The 18528-nt window shown below is 41.8% G+C and overlaps 1 protein-coding gene across 1 annotated transcript in view; it reads left to right on the top strand.

Moving 5' to 3' along the window:
- Window positions 1-470: 470 nt before the first annotated feature.
- The window catches only part of LOC139573739 (synaptic vesicle glycoprotein 2A-like), a 55005-nt gene continuing 36947 nt past the window's right edge, over window positions 471-18528 (top strand). Inside the window, exon 1 of the mRNA XM_071397540.1 lies at window positions 471-771. The gene's annotated coding sequence lies outside the window, so the exon portion shown is untranslated. The remainder of the gene's footprint in view (window positions 772-18528) is intronic.

Raw genomic sequence — 18528 nt, 5'->3', positions numbered from 1 at the left:
TTTTATTGCACATGTATTAATTTAAAGTTGATACTGATAGCCTAATGGGTATTCAAGATGATACCCAAAATAAATACCTAAAAGTACAGTTCTACACAAGATTTACACATTTAAATTCAAGCCAGTGCTGCTTTAATTCAGAACAACACTTGAGTCATCCAAATGAATATCAAACAGTATCATTTTCATGGCCAATTATAGCCACGAGCTGCAGTACGTGTAGGCAGAGACATCTCGTGCACAGATCATTGCACCAACAATGTGGTGAGTATGGCGAAAATCTAAGTCGAATCCATATCAGTTTGGGAAGAAATCTATAGCGTCTATAAAAACGAAAAAACCCTTAAGATACCTTATATCATAATATGTCTTCAAATGCTTCCGTGGTTGGAAGAATTAATGAATGCCACGTCACAAACAGCATACGGCTCCATTGACATTCTAACGTCCACACTGAAGCAAAAGAGGAACCCCCTCTCTGAAGAGAATGGGGTACGCGAGAGGAGAGGGATGGATGCTCGAGAGGAGGGGGATGCTCGAGAGGAGGGGGATGCTCCAAGAAGGATGCTGTGTGGTAGGGTAGCGCTGTCGTACCACGTCAGCCTTGTGCACATAACAGGGTTAGGTTGTATTCTAAACTGGGTAGGTGACCACAGAACAATTTTCATAGACCGGATTTAACACCTTTATATTTTTTTGAACACGGTGACAACCTTAAGAGATAAATACAGTTAAGGTCAAGTGGAAAAACGCCAACCTTTTCTACCAAAGGTAAGGACGATTATAAGTCTTGGTTACATTTATTTCCCGCTTATTTCGTCATACTCGATGTTTATCAAGAGCATTTAGGGTAGTATTGCAATAATTGTGTTAAATAGCCTAGTCAATAGTTTCCCACGGCTGTCCACGGCGAGCTCCGGATGTTATTTTGAGCGATAGCAAGAACGCACAACCGATAGAAAATGACCCCCACCCCATCCCTTAATAGCCTGTTAGTGAAAGAGCCAGAGGAGAAGTCGACGTCTGTGAGTAAAATACAAGTGATATACATCTGTTTTTAAAACAAAAACAACATATCTCCAAAGAACGAATAGCATTTCGAAAGCCACCAAATTTGTCCCGTGGTCTCGTGCGTAATAATGTAAACCTGCATCCCAGCTCCATCCCTGCGCTATCACATCTTAGCCATTATTACTATTGAAAACTGAGTTCTTCTCAAGCATGACATAACCTAGCTAAATATAGGCTACAGTACGTGTACGTATAGTGGTGAAGACTCTTCCATAGTTTAGTTTATGGTTAAGTGGCGTTAATTTACACAATGACTCTCACCTTCGCCTCGCCCCTTCACCAGTCTGGACAGCTTGCATTTGATTTGATGGTTGGATATATTCACCCTGAACCATAAGGTATAGGCTACACACACTGTTGAGCATCAGTGAATGTGTTTAACATAGGCTATATGTAGACTGTTTATTTTGAGTTTTAAAAGAAGCGGCATAAACGGCTGCGACCTATTCATTACGCGTAGAACGCGATAAATGACCTTGCGCTCTGTGAACCTGAAGATGAACGAATCTTGCTTAGAACTAAACGAATTGACGAACTCTTATTTTCTTCCTTTCTATGTCATTGCAGTGTGGCGTTAGTTCTGCTACAATGACCTTGTCATTAAAAAACGTGACACATAACCCCATATGGTCGATTTTTGAAGGCAACGTCGGGTTGTCCCAGCGTCTATGAATGGATAGGCTACGGTTACTGATTGACACATTGGCCTGTATGAAAAGGCCTTCTGGGAAAAATATTTGATCTGATTGTAAAATTATTTTACAACAATTGACACCTATCTCTTTTACAATCCTTTATTCGCAATCACTGTTACATTTTGTTTACTAGGCTATAGCCATATAATGTTGTTACAATGTCCATGTGTTCTCACCTTGGATAGGATTAACTACAATATGGCCTTTACCAATAGAATGATAACATAATAAAATAAACATTTGTAGGCTAACACACTATTTATTAAGATCAATATGTGATTGGAAGATGCTTTGTGATTTACATCAGTTTATAATCTAATTGACTAGGCCTATGGATTGGATTACAGTGCTTGCCAAATAGTGACACCGTATTTACTACCCTCCCTTTCATTTGTTATGCTTGTTGTCAATCAAGTCCTGCTGTAGCTTGCAACGCCTGTTGGTGACTCAGATATAAACTCAGCAAATAAAGAAACGTCCTCTCACTGTCAACTGCGTTTATTTTCAGCAAACGTAACATGTGTAAATATTTGTATGAACATAATAAGATTCAACAACTGAGACATAAACTGAACAAGTTCCACAGACATGTGACTAACAGAAATAGAATAATGTGTCCCTGAACAAAGGGGGATCAAAATCAAAAATAACAGTCAGTATCTGGTGTGGCCACCAGCTACATTAAGTACTGCAGTGCGTCTCCTCCTCATGGACTGCACCAGATTTGCCAGTTCTTGCTGTGAGATGTTACCCCACTCTTCCACCAAGGCACCTGCAAGTTCCCGAACATTTCTGGGGGGAATGGCCCTAGCCCTCATCCTCCGATCCAACAGGTCCCAGACGTGCTCAATGGGATTGAGATCCGGGCTCTTTGCTGGCCATGGTAGAATACTGACATTCCTGTCTTGCAGGAAATCACGCACAGAACGAGCAGTATGGCTGGTGGCATTGTCATGCTGGAGGGTCATGTCAGGATGAGCCTGCAGGAAGGGTACCACATGAGGGAGGAGGATGTCTTCCCTGTAACGCACAGCGTTGAGATTGCCTGCAATGACAACAAGCTCAATCCGATGATGCTGTGACACACCACCCCAGACCATGACGAACCCTCCACCTCCAAATCGATCCCGCTCCAGAGTACAGGCCTCGGTGTAACGCTCATTCCTTCGACGATAAACTCGAATCCGACCATCACCCCTGGTTTGACAAAACTGCGACTCGTCAGTGAAGAGCACTTTTTGCCAGTCTTGTCCAGCGACGGTGGGTTTGTGCCCATAGGCGTTGTTGCCGGTGATGTCTGGTGAGGACCTACCTTACAACAGGCCTACAAGCCCTCAGTCCAGCCTCTCTCAGCCTATTACAGTCTGAGCACTGATGGAGGGATTGTGCGTTCCTGGTGTAACTCGGCAGCCATCCTGTACCTTTCCCGCAGGTGTGATGTTTGGATGTACCGATCCTGTGCAGGTGTTGTTACACGATCAGCTTTCCGTCCTGTCTCCCTGTAGCGCTGTCTTAGGCGTCTCACAGTACGGACATTGCAATTTTTTGCCCAGGCCACATGTGCAGTCCTCATGCCTCCTTTCAACATGCCTAACACGGAACCCAAACCGGCTGCGCAAGTGCGACATCGTGCGACATCGTGCGACATCGTGCATACATTTATTTTGTGCCCCTACACCAAACGCGATCACGACACACAGGTTAAAATATCAAAACAAACTCTGAACCAATTACATTAATTTGGGGACAGGTCGAAAAGCATTAAACTTTTATGTAAGTCGCTCTGGATAAGAGCGTCTGCTAAATGACTTAAATGTAAATGTAAATGTATGGCAATTTAGCTAGTTAGCTTGCACTTGCTAGCTAATTTGTCCTATTTAGCTACCTTGCTGTTGCTAGCTAATTTGTCCTGGGATATAAACATTAGGTTGTTATTTTACCTGAAATGCACAAGGTCCTCTACTCCAACAATTAATCCACACATAAAATGGTCAACTGAATCGTTTCTAGTCTTCTCTCCTCCTTCCAGGCTTTTTCATATTTGAACTTATATGGTGATTGGCATCTAAACTTTCATAGTATTACCACGACAACCGGCAACACAATTCGTCTTTCACTGCGAGCAGTGTGGTTGCAATAATTGAATAAGATAGATTCCTAAATGTATTTTGCAACGCTCGTGCACGCAACGCGAGCAGTGTGGTCAGCCTATTAGGCACATTCACGCAGATGAGCAGGGACCCTGGGCATCTTTCTTTTGGTGTTTTTCAGAGTCAGTAGAAAGGCCTCTTTAGTGTCCTAAGTTTTCATAACTGTGACCTTAATTGCCTACCGTCTGTAAGCTGTTAGTGTCTTAACGACTGTTCCAAAGGTGCATGTTCATTAATTGTTTATGTTTCATTGAACAAGCATGGGAAACAGTGTTTAACCCTTTACAATGAAGATCTGTGAAATTATTTGGATTTTTACGAATTATCTTTGAAAGACAGGGTCCTGAAAAAAGGACGTTTCTTTTTTGGCTGAGTTTATAAATGTATGTTTTTCTCTAACCTTGCAGTAATTCCTCCGTCAGTCTCTTGGCTGATTCACTACTCTTCTGATGCTGCAATACTCATTGTAGTGTAACCTTGAGAGATTACTTCTGAAAGGTGTGTGTACTGTAGAGTACAGGGTAAAACAGAATACATTGAGAATGGCATGGCAGTTCAGGTTGGTGACAGTTACAGTCATGCCCATGATGATACATTCCTCTTCAATGCATAACCTTCATTGAAGTTTTGATATTACTCCCTCTGTTGTTTGTACTTGTTCAACAACCCGTTGAGGCCAGATGAGCCATTTCTAAAGTGGCGTTAAAGGCAGTATTCATTAAATACAGTGGCTGTTTGGGCTCCTTGAGCAGTGATGTGGCACAGAAGTACAACCAAGTACATCAAGTACCAGCAAGCTTGACAAACTGGGGAAGTATTGAGACACAAGGGCCTCTGGATCCAGCTCTGGGTGGCTATACTAAAGGAGAGTTGGTCTAATCGTACAATAACAATATAATGGAGGTTATCCATTGAAGAGGGAGGGTATCATGGATATGCGACAGCAGCTCCAGCCTCCACAGTTAGCCAGACGACAGGGAAGGGAGCTGGACAGTTTGGTTTTCTTATTTTCTGCCTGCTACCTCTGCTGATTAGGGTGTGCTCTGGGCTGTCCTCAAAGATGAGCCTTGTCATAAGTTACAACTTGACTCCATGGTGGCTGTGAGCACTGTGAGCACTGTGAGCACTGTGAGCACTGTGGCTTACTGCATTACCATAACACATCCTGAAACAGACCAGCAACACAGACATTCAACTCATTCTCATCCACCGGTATCCAATATATATCGTTGAGATCACTTGATCAGTGCAGGTGTTGCTAAATTTAGACAGTCCACTTCCATCACCACCTAGCAACCCAGAAACACAGGCCATTTACATTTCCACTTTCTTATAGATTGACTGTACAACTGAGAGATAATCAATGCCTTTTTTCTGTGTCTCAACGGAGTTCTCAAAGCACATTAGCATCAGTCTTCCACTGACAGCACATTTGCTTTTAATCTGCCATAAGGGGTATCTACCTCAGAGGAATGTAATGTTGTAAACCAAACTGTCAAGCGGTAGCAAAACAAATAGCCTCAGTGCACGCAGTAGGAAAAGAAGAGCAAACCTTGTAGCTGTATAGTAGCAATTTCAAACGCTTCACATTGGCTAAATTTGTAACAGCAGCAAATGGTATTAAGCCAATGCATAACACTGAGAATGGAGAGCTTGCCATAGTTTCTACAGAATGCAGTGGTGAGGATATCTGCATAGAGAGTACCCCAGTCCCCAGCATCATAATCTTCTCCTCCCATAATCCCTGCAGTATATTCTTGGGTTCTGTTAGAGAAATCCCCTTCTCCTCTCTGGTATTTCACTGCAGTGTACAATTTCCTGTTTGTAAGATTCCCTTTCTCCATCAAGGACATTTTATACTTTCCTCTCCAACCTTTCACAATTGTCACATCCAGCACACATAGTCATGATTTTTTCATATTTCAGTTGAAAGCCGGGCATTATTGTGTTAGCATCTACACCTGCTGCTACATTTGAAACAGTAGATTGACTACAACATTGTTGTTATGAGTCAGGAAACGACCATGAAAATTGTAAAAACCCTCTACATATCTATTATTTCATACGTAGGCATTACCACTCAGGCATTACAGTAGGTATAATCAAATGCCAATAGCTTCTATTAGAGAATCAGAGCCTCCGTTTAAAGGTGGACAGGAGTGGTACAAAGTAGTTCCCCTTGACATGGATACCACCATCATCAAATTCAAGTACTGTACTGTTAAAACCTATGGACTGTTACATCATTGAGGGGTATACAAGCTCATTGAGTTGTCTCCCTCTGCATATATCACCCATTTCATTCCCTTGTTGCCTCTCAAAACCGACATGAAGAAGCCCTCTCAAATTGTACAATATTGTGTATATTCAACTATTCTGTAGCAAGGGCAACTTCCACAGATGCTTATAATAACATTTTTCATTATCGGCACTGGGAATGCATCCACAGCTGTTTTTTCTTTGAATATCCATATAGCAGTGTGGGGAACTAAAATGGATGCTGGGATGACATGTTGTTTGACATGGTGTTGCTAACTGCTGTAGTGAGCCAAGGTTGACTACGCACACTGAGAGGTTCCACCCAGGGAATGATGACAGTGATGACGTGACTCATGTTGGGCTTCGCCCTTTCCAGAGGGGACCTCTCTCTCTCTTTCTCTGCAGAACCATGCATACTGTCTGGGTGAGTGGAGCTACTGTATGAGCCATGAAAGGAGTGTGTTTACGCACATTCAAACATGGCATTGGAGCTGGACAGAAAGGAACAGCTAAATAAATAGATATTGTCTACTCTCTGTTTGCTGCTCCTGCTGAACAGCCTCTCATCATCCTCTCTCAGGTATACCTCCACCCTGCAATGCCCAACCCAGGAGTTTCTAGCCTGTGCAGTGTTCAGGCAGCAGTGACACAATGTAATCAAATAAAGAAATACATTTCCTTTGGGTCTCTTTCTAGGTACAGTACCCGTCAAAAGTTTGGACACACCTACTCATTCAATGGTTTTTCTTGATTTCACAATTTTGTACATTGCAGAATAATAGTGAAGACATCAAAACTATGAAAAAACACATATGGAATCATGTAGTAACCAAAAAAGTTGCCACCCTTTGCCTTGATGACAGCTTTGCACACTCCTGGCATTCTCTCAACCAGCTTCACGAGGAATGCTTTCCCAACAGTCTTGAAGGAGTTCCCACATATGCTGAGCACTTGTTGGCTGCTTTTCCTTCACTGTGCGGTCCAACTCATCCCAAACCATCTCAATTGGGTTGAGATCTGGTGATTGGGGAGGCCAGCTTATCTGATGCAGCACTCAATCACTCTCATTCTTGGTCAAATAGCCCTTACACAGCCTGGAGGTCATTGTCCTGTTGAAAAAAAAAATGACAATCCCACTAAGTGCAAACCAGATGTGACGGTGTATCGCTGCAGAATGCTGTGGTAGCCATGCTGACTAAGTGTGCCTTTGTGTTCTAAATAAGCATCCCCACACCTCCTCCTCCATGCTTCACAGTGGGAACCACACATGCAGAGATCCTCCGTTCACCTACTCTCACAAAGACAAGGCGGTTGGAACCAAACATTTCAAATTTGGACTCCTCAGACCAGAGGACAGATTTCCACCGGTCTAATGTCCATTGCTCGTGTTTCTTGGCCAAAGCAAGTCTATTCTTCTCATTGGTGTCCTTTAGTAGTGGTTTCTTTGCACCAATTTGACCATGAAGGTCTGATTCACACAGTCTCCTCTGAACAGTTGATGTTGAGATGTGTCTGTTACTTGAAATCTGTGAAGCATTTATTTGGGCTGCAATCTGAGGTGCAGTTAACTCTAATGAACTTATCCTCTGCAGCAGAGGTAACTCTGGGTTTTCCTTTCCTGTGGCGGTCCTCATGAGGGCCGGTATCATCATTGCGCTTGATGGTTTTTGCAACTACACTTGAGGAAACTTTCAAAGTTCTTGACATTTTCCGTATTGACTGATCATCATGTCTTTAAGGATCGGACCCTTTTTTCAATTTTCGCCTAAAATGACATACCCAAATCTAAAACTGCCTGAAGCTCAGGACCTGAAGCAAGGATATGCATAATCTTCATACAATTTGAAAGTAAGCACTTTAAAGTTTGTGGAAATGTAAAATGAATGTAGGAGAATATAACATATTAGATCTGGTAAAAGATAATACAAAGAAAAAAACATGCATATTTTTGTTTTTGTTTTGTTCCACCATCTTTGAAATGCAAGAGAAAGGCCAAAATGTAATATTCCAGGTTAGGCCCAATTTATAGATGGCAGAAGTGTATGTGAAAAGTGTTAGACTGATTCAATGAACCATTGCATTTCTGTTCAAAATGTTGTATATAGACTGCCAAAATGTGCCTAATTGGTTTATTAATACGTTTTCAAGTTCATAACTGTGTACTCTCCTCAAACAATAGCATGGTATTCTTTCACTGTAATAGCTACTGTAAATTGGACAGTGCAGTTAGATTAACTAGAATTTAAGCTTTCTGCCCATATCAGATATGTCTATGTCCTGGGAAATGTTCTTGTTACTTACAACCTCATGCTAATCACATTAGCCTACGTTAGCTCAACCATCAAACGGGGCGGACATCGATCCCATAGAGGTTAAGGTAATGATGAACTGTCGTTTCTATTTGCTTATTTGAGCTGTTCTTGCCATAATATGGACTTGGTCTTTTACCAAATAGGTCTATCTTCTGTATACCACCCCTACCTTGTCATAACACAACTGATTGGTTCAAACCCTTCAAGAAAGAAAGAAATTCCACAAATTCACTTTTAACAAGGCACACCTATTAATTGAAATGCATTCCAGGTGACTACCTCATAAAGCTGGTTGAGAGAATGCCAAGCGTGTGCAAAGCTGTCATCAAGGCAAATGGTGGCTACTTTGAAGAATCTCAAATATAAAATATATTTGGATTTGTTTAACACTTTTTTAGTTACTATATGATTCCATATGTGTTATGTCATAGTTTTGATGTCTTCGCTATTATTCTACAATGTAGAAAATAGTAAAAATAAAGAAAATCCTTGAATGAGTAGGTGTGTACAAACTTTTGCCGGGTACTGTATATCGCCCACATTGTTGTAGACTACTGTAAACTGAATACATTTGACCAATGTCCTGTTGGTGGGAGTTTATCACCTCACGCGCCCATACATCATCACTGAGGGATGACTTGGCCGCTGCACCCCTGTCCTTATGCCCAGAAAACCAGGCATGAATAATGGATGGGTGTTTCGATCGCTCCAGGCAACCCCTGGACGCTTAGACCAGAGCAGCCAATAACTGATGGATGTTTCGACTAGACCAGGCCACCCCTGGACTCTCAGACCAGAGCAGCAGATATCTGAATAACGGCAAGAGAGAAAAAGGAACTGAGTCATAACTTAGCTGTCTAAGTAGATCATATTTTGAAAGTTACTGTAATAACCTCACCTCACCTCACCCTTCCCTATTTTCCACAACTTTCCTTTTTAATATGATACGCTTTTCTCTCCTTTCTTTGCAGTTTGTGGTAGATTGACATTAAATAAAAAGGTGTGTGAGTGCGTGCGTGCGTGCGTGCGTGCGTGCGTGCGTGCGTGCGTGCGAGCTTGTATGTATGTCCTCAAGGGATTTCCAAGGCTCTCTACCTGTCTGCCTTACCTCAACAGAGCACTCTATTGTCTACCTAGACTTATTCCTTGAGGGCAATTCAATGACTTTATTTCCTAGACAGACTCTGTCTAGTCTATCATGTTGTAGAGTATTCTCAAAACTGCAACTCATGCAACTTCCGCTTGGAATTAGAATAAGTGAAATGGTATTGGTTTAACCTCTGGTCTTTCAGAGCGGCACCTCAAGGGGAACCAATTGAAACACATTTACTTAATTTCACACATTCAGGAGCATTCTACAGTATATTCATAGGATCTTTAGTTTTGGACCATTGGTTCCTCATTTAGTTCAATATTTAGTCTCTAGAAGGACATATATTTCCATTGCAGTTAGTCTGTTACAAACAGATGTTGAGATATTTGTATTCCATGTTGTTTGCTACCCCCTCACTAACAAGCTTTCTGGTATTGAGGAAATTATAGAAAGCAAAAAAGATACTCACAAGATTGTGAATTTGGTCTGGACTTGACTAGATACACATGCTCCTCAGTGTGTATGTGTTTCACCATGGTGGACAGAATGGTACCAGCGTAGGGGTTTGTTGACTGGACCCTGTGGGGATCACTTCAAACAGACCAGACGTGTGCCAGGAGTGAGTGGGCCGTACTGACACGGCCCAGCATGCAGTGCTCTGCACACATGACACTGAGGCAAGCCAAGGTTTTGCTGGGAGTATGGTGTGAAAATATGGCTCAACCAGAAACTTGATACATTGGATACTGTTTGAGGTATATTTAAGCAATAAGGCACAAGGGGGTGTGGTATATGGCCAATATACCACGGTTAAAGGCTGTTCTTATGTGCGACGCAGCGCAGAGTGCCTGGATACAACCCTTAGCCGTGGTGAATTGGCCATATACCACAAACCCCCGAGGTGCCTTATTGCTATTATAAACTGGTTACCAACGTAATTAGAGCAGTAAAAATACATGTTTTGTCATACCCGTGGTATACGGTCTGATATACCACGGCTGTCAGCCAATCAGCATTCAAGGCTCGAACCACCCAGCTTATAATTACATATACTGTCGGCCTACCCAGGTAGTGAAGAAACAGGGATGAAGATTACTGCAGTTACCTATAAAGGATATTGATGGTTTTCCCCATAACTAATCATGGCCATGCGTCTTCTCTCCTCACCATGTACAGTAAATCTGAAGCCAATTGCTATTAATTTGGACCATAACACTTCAAATCATTTACACGGAAATTCCCAGAAATGTAATTCACATTTGACTGTGTGTTTATTAATGGTAAGAAAACTCTTCTGGACATCAGCAGGCAATTACTGGCATGTTCCACTGTATTTCAGTTGGGTTTATCAGGCATGAGTCATAATGCACTGGAGCTGCAGTTTAGCTGAGCTGCTATAGCTACACTTCTGATGATTATAGCAAGGCTGCTGGTGACTCCAAGCCACTCTTTCTCTGCAGTATTGTACTATAACTTGGTGTTGATGAGCTTTTCCATTAAATGTTCTATTATGTTACCTCTTAGTCAGCCTCAATGTCCGCGTTTACACAAACAGGTCAATTCTGATAAAAAAAAAGATTATGTTCTGCTAATTTCATTCATACCTTTCAGAAGTTCTAGTTAATATGCTGTAACATTTAGCATGTCTTCTCACCAGAATAGCATAGCTCAATGGAAGATATGTGATCATACCAACCGACAACTGTCCTTCTTAATCCACAGCTGGAAAGGACACTTCCTTTTGCCTTGTTGAAGGTGGTATTTTGAACCGATGTAAGAATAAGTGGCTTTTCAATTGCACATTATTGTTATATTTGGCTCTGAAAAAGATCTGATGTGAATAGATCAGGTGATTGGTCAAAAGACCAAATATTAGAAAAATATATATCAGAATTGGGCTGCTTGTGTAAACACAGCCAATGAGAGTTGATAGTTGCTTTGTCATCGGTGGTGACCTGATCTGTTTTGGGTTGTAACTAAGGACACTTCTTATCTTATTAATAAAAGGCATCTATCATCTGAAGTGTCATCATCGGAAAAGGCCTGTTCTATAATGTGCAGATGGTACTGTTTGCACAGTATTCTCACTGAGGATTTATGCCTGGGAATTAACAACCTATAGGTCTAGTCTATAATCATTGAGACAAACATGTCCTTTTATGAAGGCGGTCTGCTTCCAAATGGGATTTAGAGTGATGACAGTGGAGCACACACCTACACGGGGGGAGTTATTATAGACATCTGCAGTTGGATGAGGTGGCAGAGCGCCAACATGGAGGTGTTGGGGGGGAGAGGGAGAGAGAGAGAGAGAGAGAGAGAGAGAGAGAGAGAGAGAGAGAGAGAGAGAGAGAGAGAGAGAGAGAGAGAGAGAGCAACACAGAGAGAGAGAAACAGAGAGAGAGAAACAGAGAGAGAGAGATAGAGACACAGAGAGGGAGAGAGAGAGATAGTGTGTGTGTGATTAGAAGTGAAGGTACAGTTGAAGTTGGAAGTTTACATACACCATAGCCAAATACATTTAAACGCAGTTTTTCACAATTCCTGACATTTAATCATAGTAAAAATTCCCTGTCTTAGGTCAGTTAGGATCACCACTTTATTTTGAGAATGTGAAATGTCAGAATAATAGTAGAGAGAATGATTTATTTCAGCTTTTATTTCTTTCATCACACTCCCAGTGGGTCAGAAGTTTACATACACTCAATTAGTATTTGGCAGCATTGCCTTTAAAATTGTTTAACCTGGGTCAAATGTTTCGGGTAGTCTTCCACAAGCTTCCCACAATAAGTTGGGTGCATTCTCCTGACAGAGCTGGTGTAACTGAATCAGGTTTGTAGGCCTTTTTGCTCACACACGCTTTTCAGATCTGCCCACACATTTTCTATAGGATTGAGGTCAGGGCTTTGTGATGGCCACTCCAATACCTTGACTTTGTTGTCCTTAGACCATTTTGCCACAACTTTGGAAGTATGCTTGGGGTCATTGTCCATTTGGAAGACCCATTTGCGACCAAGCTTTAACTTCCTGACAGATGTCTTGAGATGTTGCTTCAATATATCCACACATTTTCCTCCCTCATGATGCCATCTATTTTGTGAAGTGCACCAGTCCCTCCTGCAGCAAAGCACCCCCACAACATGATGCTGCCACCCCCGTGCTTCACGGTTGGAATGGTGTTCTTCGGCTTGCAAACATCCCCCTTTTTCCTCCAAATCTAATGATGGTCATTATGGCCAAACAGTTCTATTTTGTTTCATCAGACCAGAGGACATTTCTCCAAAAAGTACGATCTTTGTCCCCATGTGCAGTTGCAAACCGTAGTCTGGCTTTTTTATGGAGGTTTTGGAGTAGTGGCTTCTTTCTTGCTGAGCGGCCTTTCAGGTTATGTCGATATAGGACTCGTTTTACTGTGGATATGGATACTTTTGTACCTGTTTCCTCCAGCATCTTCACATGGTCCTTTGCTGTTGTTCTGGGATTGATTTGCACTTTTCGCACCAAAGTATGTTCTTCTCGGGTCCCATGGTGTTTATACTTGCGTACTATTGTTTGTACAGATGCATGTGGTACCTTCAGGAGTTTGGAAATTGCTGCCAAGGATGAACCAGACTTGTGGAGGTCTACAATTTCTTTTCTGAGGTCTTGGCTGGTTTCTTTTGATTTCCCCATGATGTCAGGCAAAGAGGCACTGAGTTTGAAGGTAGGCCTTGAAATACGTCCACAGGTACACCTCCAATTGACTCAAATGATGTCAATTAGCCTATCAGAAGCTTCTAAAGCCATGACATAATTTTCTTGAATTTTCCAAGCTGTTTAAAGACACAGTCAATATAGTGAATTATGATACAGTGAATTATAAGTGAAATAATCTGTCTGTAAACAATTTTGGGAAAAATGACTTGTGCCATGCACAAAGTAGATGTCCTAACAGACTTGTCAAAACTATAGTTTGTTAACAAGAAATTTATGGAGTGGTTGAAAAACAAGTTTTAATGACTCCAAGTGTATGTAAACTTCCGACTTCAACTGTATATGCATCCCTAGAGAGATTTAACCTTGACACAATGCTAAAGCCCTACTGTTTGTACCCTGTCACAAAAACTCTGGAGATCAAAACATCCATTAAGAGCCAATCTCATTCACTCTTCTGTCCTAAAATAATACTTCACTGTAAACTCCATCCAGAGCATTATGGATAATCTTCCTGATTAGCTAGTTCATGTAAGCACTCGCCAGACTACTGTATTGGACAGCCAAACAATACTATATTGTTGAGGCAAACTATGCTCTCATGGAAGTAAATTGAGTTGTCCAACCACATACAGAATCTGTGGGATTTCGTCAAACCACATTTTAGTCAGGAGGTTATGATTTGAGTGGGAGAGTCTACACAGTGCACTATTGATCTGTTCGGTGTTTTTAGTCCTACTGTCATCCATCTTCTTACTCCATTACTGGCTGACTTCCCCGGCAACCCTGTCTCCTGCTAAACGTTTATAAAGCCTCCGCTGAATAAAACGTCACTCCTTTATCACGTGCATTACTCTCTTTGGTGGATATATACCCCACATTGTCAAATGGAGATCTGTTTGAAGTGGATCTAAATGACCGATTTATATGCACATTCACCTAGCCTATCCAAGTGTAGCCAAAGGCTAAATTGAAGTGTCCCTATTCAGCACAGTTGTGGGTTTTCTGTGGAAGGGTTCTCTTGCTAGTAGGATATATGACAACAGTTAGCTTTTACTGACAGACTCCCCAAGCCACTCATGCCATTTTGTAATGGGATCTTGACTCTTGTCCTTGGCAGAGTGACTGACAATCTGTGCTCTAGTGAACTGTAAACAGAGGAGTCAGAGAGAGTCGACTGAAACGGAAACATCATATTCCCTCCTTACTCCATTGTTTGAACAGAGGGAGACACTGTGCACAAAGATCGATACAGCTTACTGTATGAATTTATACACCAAAAGGTATGTAGGGTCTCATGTGCTGTGATTAAACAAACAAGGCTTTTGGACAGCCAGCCAGACAACTGTACTGTGCAAACAAGCCTTATATTGAGTAGGGCCTACTCCATTGTATCTGTTTTCATTGACTTGTGACTTTTATTGATTGTCTCACACCTTATACCGCATGACATAAAGTTGGGCCTATACCGCATGACATAAAGTTGGGCCTATACTGCATTACATAAATTGGGCCTATACTGCATGACATAAAGTTGGGCCTATACCGCATGACATAAAGTTGGGCCTATACCGCATGACATAAAGTTGGGCCTATACCGCATGACATAAAGTTGGGCCTATACCGCATGACATAAAGTTGGGCCTATACCGCATGACATAAAGTTGGGCCTATGTCTCTAGTATTCTCTTTCAACGTACATAGTTTCCCAACTCATAAACTTTCTTGGCTGGATTAATAGCCCTGGTAGCATTAGCACTAAGCTAGAATTGTTTTAAGCCACGGTGACGTACCCTTCTGGCACAGAACTGTCTGAACTTGTTGTTGTCTTTAACTTCAGCATATATTCCTCCATTACTATTAGCACAATGGTTTTAGGGTGGAAATTGACAGTGTTGTATCACATTTAGCAAATGGTTGCTCCTGTTAGTATTAGCAATGATTTGATTGGAAATTGACCCACACAATTTCAGCTGTTGACTGTTGCCTAGCCCAGTGCTCGAGTCTAAATTTAATAGCTGTATTTTAGCCGTGGTAGGGCCTTTTAAGTTAAGCAAATACAGTAGCTTCAGCTAGAGCAAAAGGCTGTTCCGCTTTAGTGCACTGCCTCAGTTTTAACGTGCTAGCTAGCGTTATCTTAGCTTCAGGGTAGGTTATTTCCTGTTTCTCTCTGCTCTCTTTTATTGTGAGCAAGCTGCTGCTCTGTTCCGGTATTGTGTGTGGTGTAGAGAGGAGCTCCACTGACCCCCTGGCATCCTCTCAGCTCACTAGAAGGAAATAGGTTTAAATAATTAAGTCTTTCATCACTGGCAAACGACAGCTACGGTTTTGGTCCGGCTCCCTTTGGACACCTAATTTATTATCAATTTACACTTCATTAGAGATGCCAGGCCCAATAGGAGATGTGCTTTACTTTGGAATAACTCATTACATTGTTATCTTATCGACTTTCTTGCTGTTTATCCCGTATATTAAGCCCTTTGTTGTTGCATATTTCCAAAAGGATTTGCTGTCTTGTTGTGCCCAAATGTCCACATATGACTCACAGATTAGTTCAAGTTTTTTTAGTACTAACAGCCACATACTTGCTGCAACATAACTCTCAAGTAGAGAATGGTTTATTATTCCAGGCTAAAGAGCCTATCTGTACCTACTCATATCTATCAGTAGTGGGGATGGTTAAAGGGTAATCTGATGGTGATGGCTAGCTCATTGCATTTAGATGGAGTAGTGAGTGGCTCCTGGTGTGAAAGTCAGTGACCATGGAGACAAAGGACAGCCAGCCAAACGGCTGGTGTCCCCGAGAGGGATAGAAGATTGATTGAGGCACTGTGTGAAGATCAAGATTTCTAGACCAAGAGCAGAGGTGGGCGGTTTTATGTGCCCTGAAGATCTTGGATTGCTAAGAGTTGATACAATATGCTTTTGGTTTTGGAGCAGCTATTTTACAGAATAGCCTAGCTCAGTGGACCATTAAAGTAAGGTACACCAGGGTCTCTAGAATGGGGTAGGTGAGTAATAGCCCTCTTAAACTATTAAAGATCAGGAGCAGAGGTTAGACCTTTAGGGAGTAAGGAGTAACTATATTTCAGTAGGTGGGGGAGGTTTAATACAGCTTTTACGCTTCTGTTTTAGTGTCACGTTTTCTTATCCAAACATATAACTAAATATGTCCTGTGGGAGGGCCTCATTCATCTTCTCTGACTACACATGAAATATGTTCTCTGGTTGCTAGATTGAGATGTCTTACCAAAGCAGACAGCTCCCAACAGAGTCATTCTGTGTAAGGATCCTTGTAAACTATGGCCCATTAACCACTAATGATGTTAAGGCAGGAAACTCCTCCACCAATACAGGCAGGCACAAGGGACACAAGTTTTTTTGCATGGCGACATATTCTGATACATTGTCTGTCTGTTTCAAATGATATCATTTTCTCTTCTTTGAAAAGAATTCATATCAACATGGATTCATTGGATTCCCTCTCAGCCCACATTTCCAATCTCATTTCCAATGAATATAGTGTTGTCAAAGTATGCAATGATTCAATGTATTCAATGTTGTTTTCTTAGAGAGGCTGCTGGCATACAAATCAGCATATAGTACTATTCCTGAGCTTCCGCCTCTTTACGCACTAACTCCATGTGTAATGCAACCACACGGTTGTTCCCATCCTGGGAAACCTGCTTGTTACTGCGAGCCTCATGTTTTATGCATACTGTATGTCTGCTCTTGTTCACCTGCCAAAGGTCCTACAGGAGGATTTCCATTTCATATTTACCTCCTTATGTTTTTCAAGTAGTTCTGCCTTTTGGCTTTACTAGAATTCATATTCCCACCTGCACAACAAGCTCTGTACAGTAGGAATGGAAGATTGTCTCTCTTGTGCTTTCTCTTCCATGAAAGATGCTTGTGGTACAATGGACCCTGGTTTAAATGCAATGGCTTCAGGATTCTCGAGCCATACAGATGTAGGATCTTAATTTGAGCCAGTTTGCTACAGCAGGAAAGTAATCCTACAGCAACAGGAAATGTGAATTATTATGTGGATTATAATTAATGGACATTTTTGTAGGGGTTGATACATTTTTTCGTAAGGGCAAATCAAGTCTGAAATTTCAAGTGGAAATTACAAACTTTAGAAGCCTTTTTAAAACTCAAATACACTACAAGTTTGCATTTCTTGCTGTGCAGGAAAATTCTCAGCAACAAAAGAGTGATCAGATTAAGATCCTACATCTGTAGCTAGCAGATAGGGTCTGACTCAGAGGCAGGGATTTCAAGGGCTTGTAGGGGCCATCTCACTCACTGCCATTTATATGGAAATCAGGGTTCTATGTACCACTCTGGTGGCACCTAATGCACACTTTACCGTGTGAAGTGGATGAAGCAAATCCACATACAATATACTGGCCTATATTAGCCCAGCAGCGAACAAGGAGAGGACATGATATGTAGAGAATATTAACATGCAATTCAATGCAATCTAATTCATTTACATTGACATGCAACCATGTTTCAGTGTCACAGTATCTGCTAATGGAAGCCTTTGTGACTTATTTTGTACATAATGTTGCTGCTATCGTCTCTTATGACCGAAAAGAGCGTCTGGACATCAGAACAGCGATTACTCACCTCGAATTGGATGAAGAATTTTGCTTTAATGAGTCGGACGGGAAGGATATGCTCCAAACATCCGAACAGGCCCTCATCCCCGTCATTCACAGGAGAAAAAAACTGAGATTTCGCAGAAAGAGATCGGGGTGCCTTGTGAGGATCAAGCGACGGGTGGCTAATCTGCCTTTGCCATCCGTACTGTTATCCAACGTGCAATCGCTGGAAAATAAATGGGACGAACTGAAAGCACGTATATCCTACCAACGGGACATCAAAAACTGTAATATCTTATGTTTGACAGAGTCGTGGCTGAACGACGACATTAATAACATACAGCTTTCGGGTTATACACTCTATCGGCAGGATAGAACAGCAGCCTCTGGTAAGACACGGGGTGAATTCCTATGCATATATGTAAACAACAGCTAGTGCACGATATCTAAGGAAACCTCAAGGTTTTGCTTGCCTGAGGTAGAGTATCTCATGATAAGATGTAGTTTTCATCTGTATTTTTCGTAGCTGTCTACATACCACCACAGACCGATGCTGGCTCTAAAACCTCACTCAATGAGCTGTATACCGCCATAAGAAAACAGGAAAATGCTCATCCGGGGTGGCGCTCCTAGTAGCTGGGGACTTTA

This window comes from Salvelinus alpinus, chromosome 4 (genome assembly GCF_045679555.1).
Source record: "Salvelinus alpinus chromosome 4, SLU_Salpinus.1, whole genome shotgun sequence".
Lineage (NCBI taxonomy): Eukaryota > Metazoa > Chordata > Actinopteri > Salmoniformes > Salmonidae > Salvelinus > Salvelinus alpinus.
Note: the sequence above shows the minus strand (reverse complement) of the source record. Positions and strands in the feature narration are given on the sequence as shown.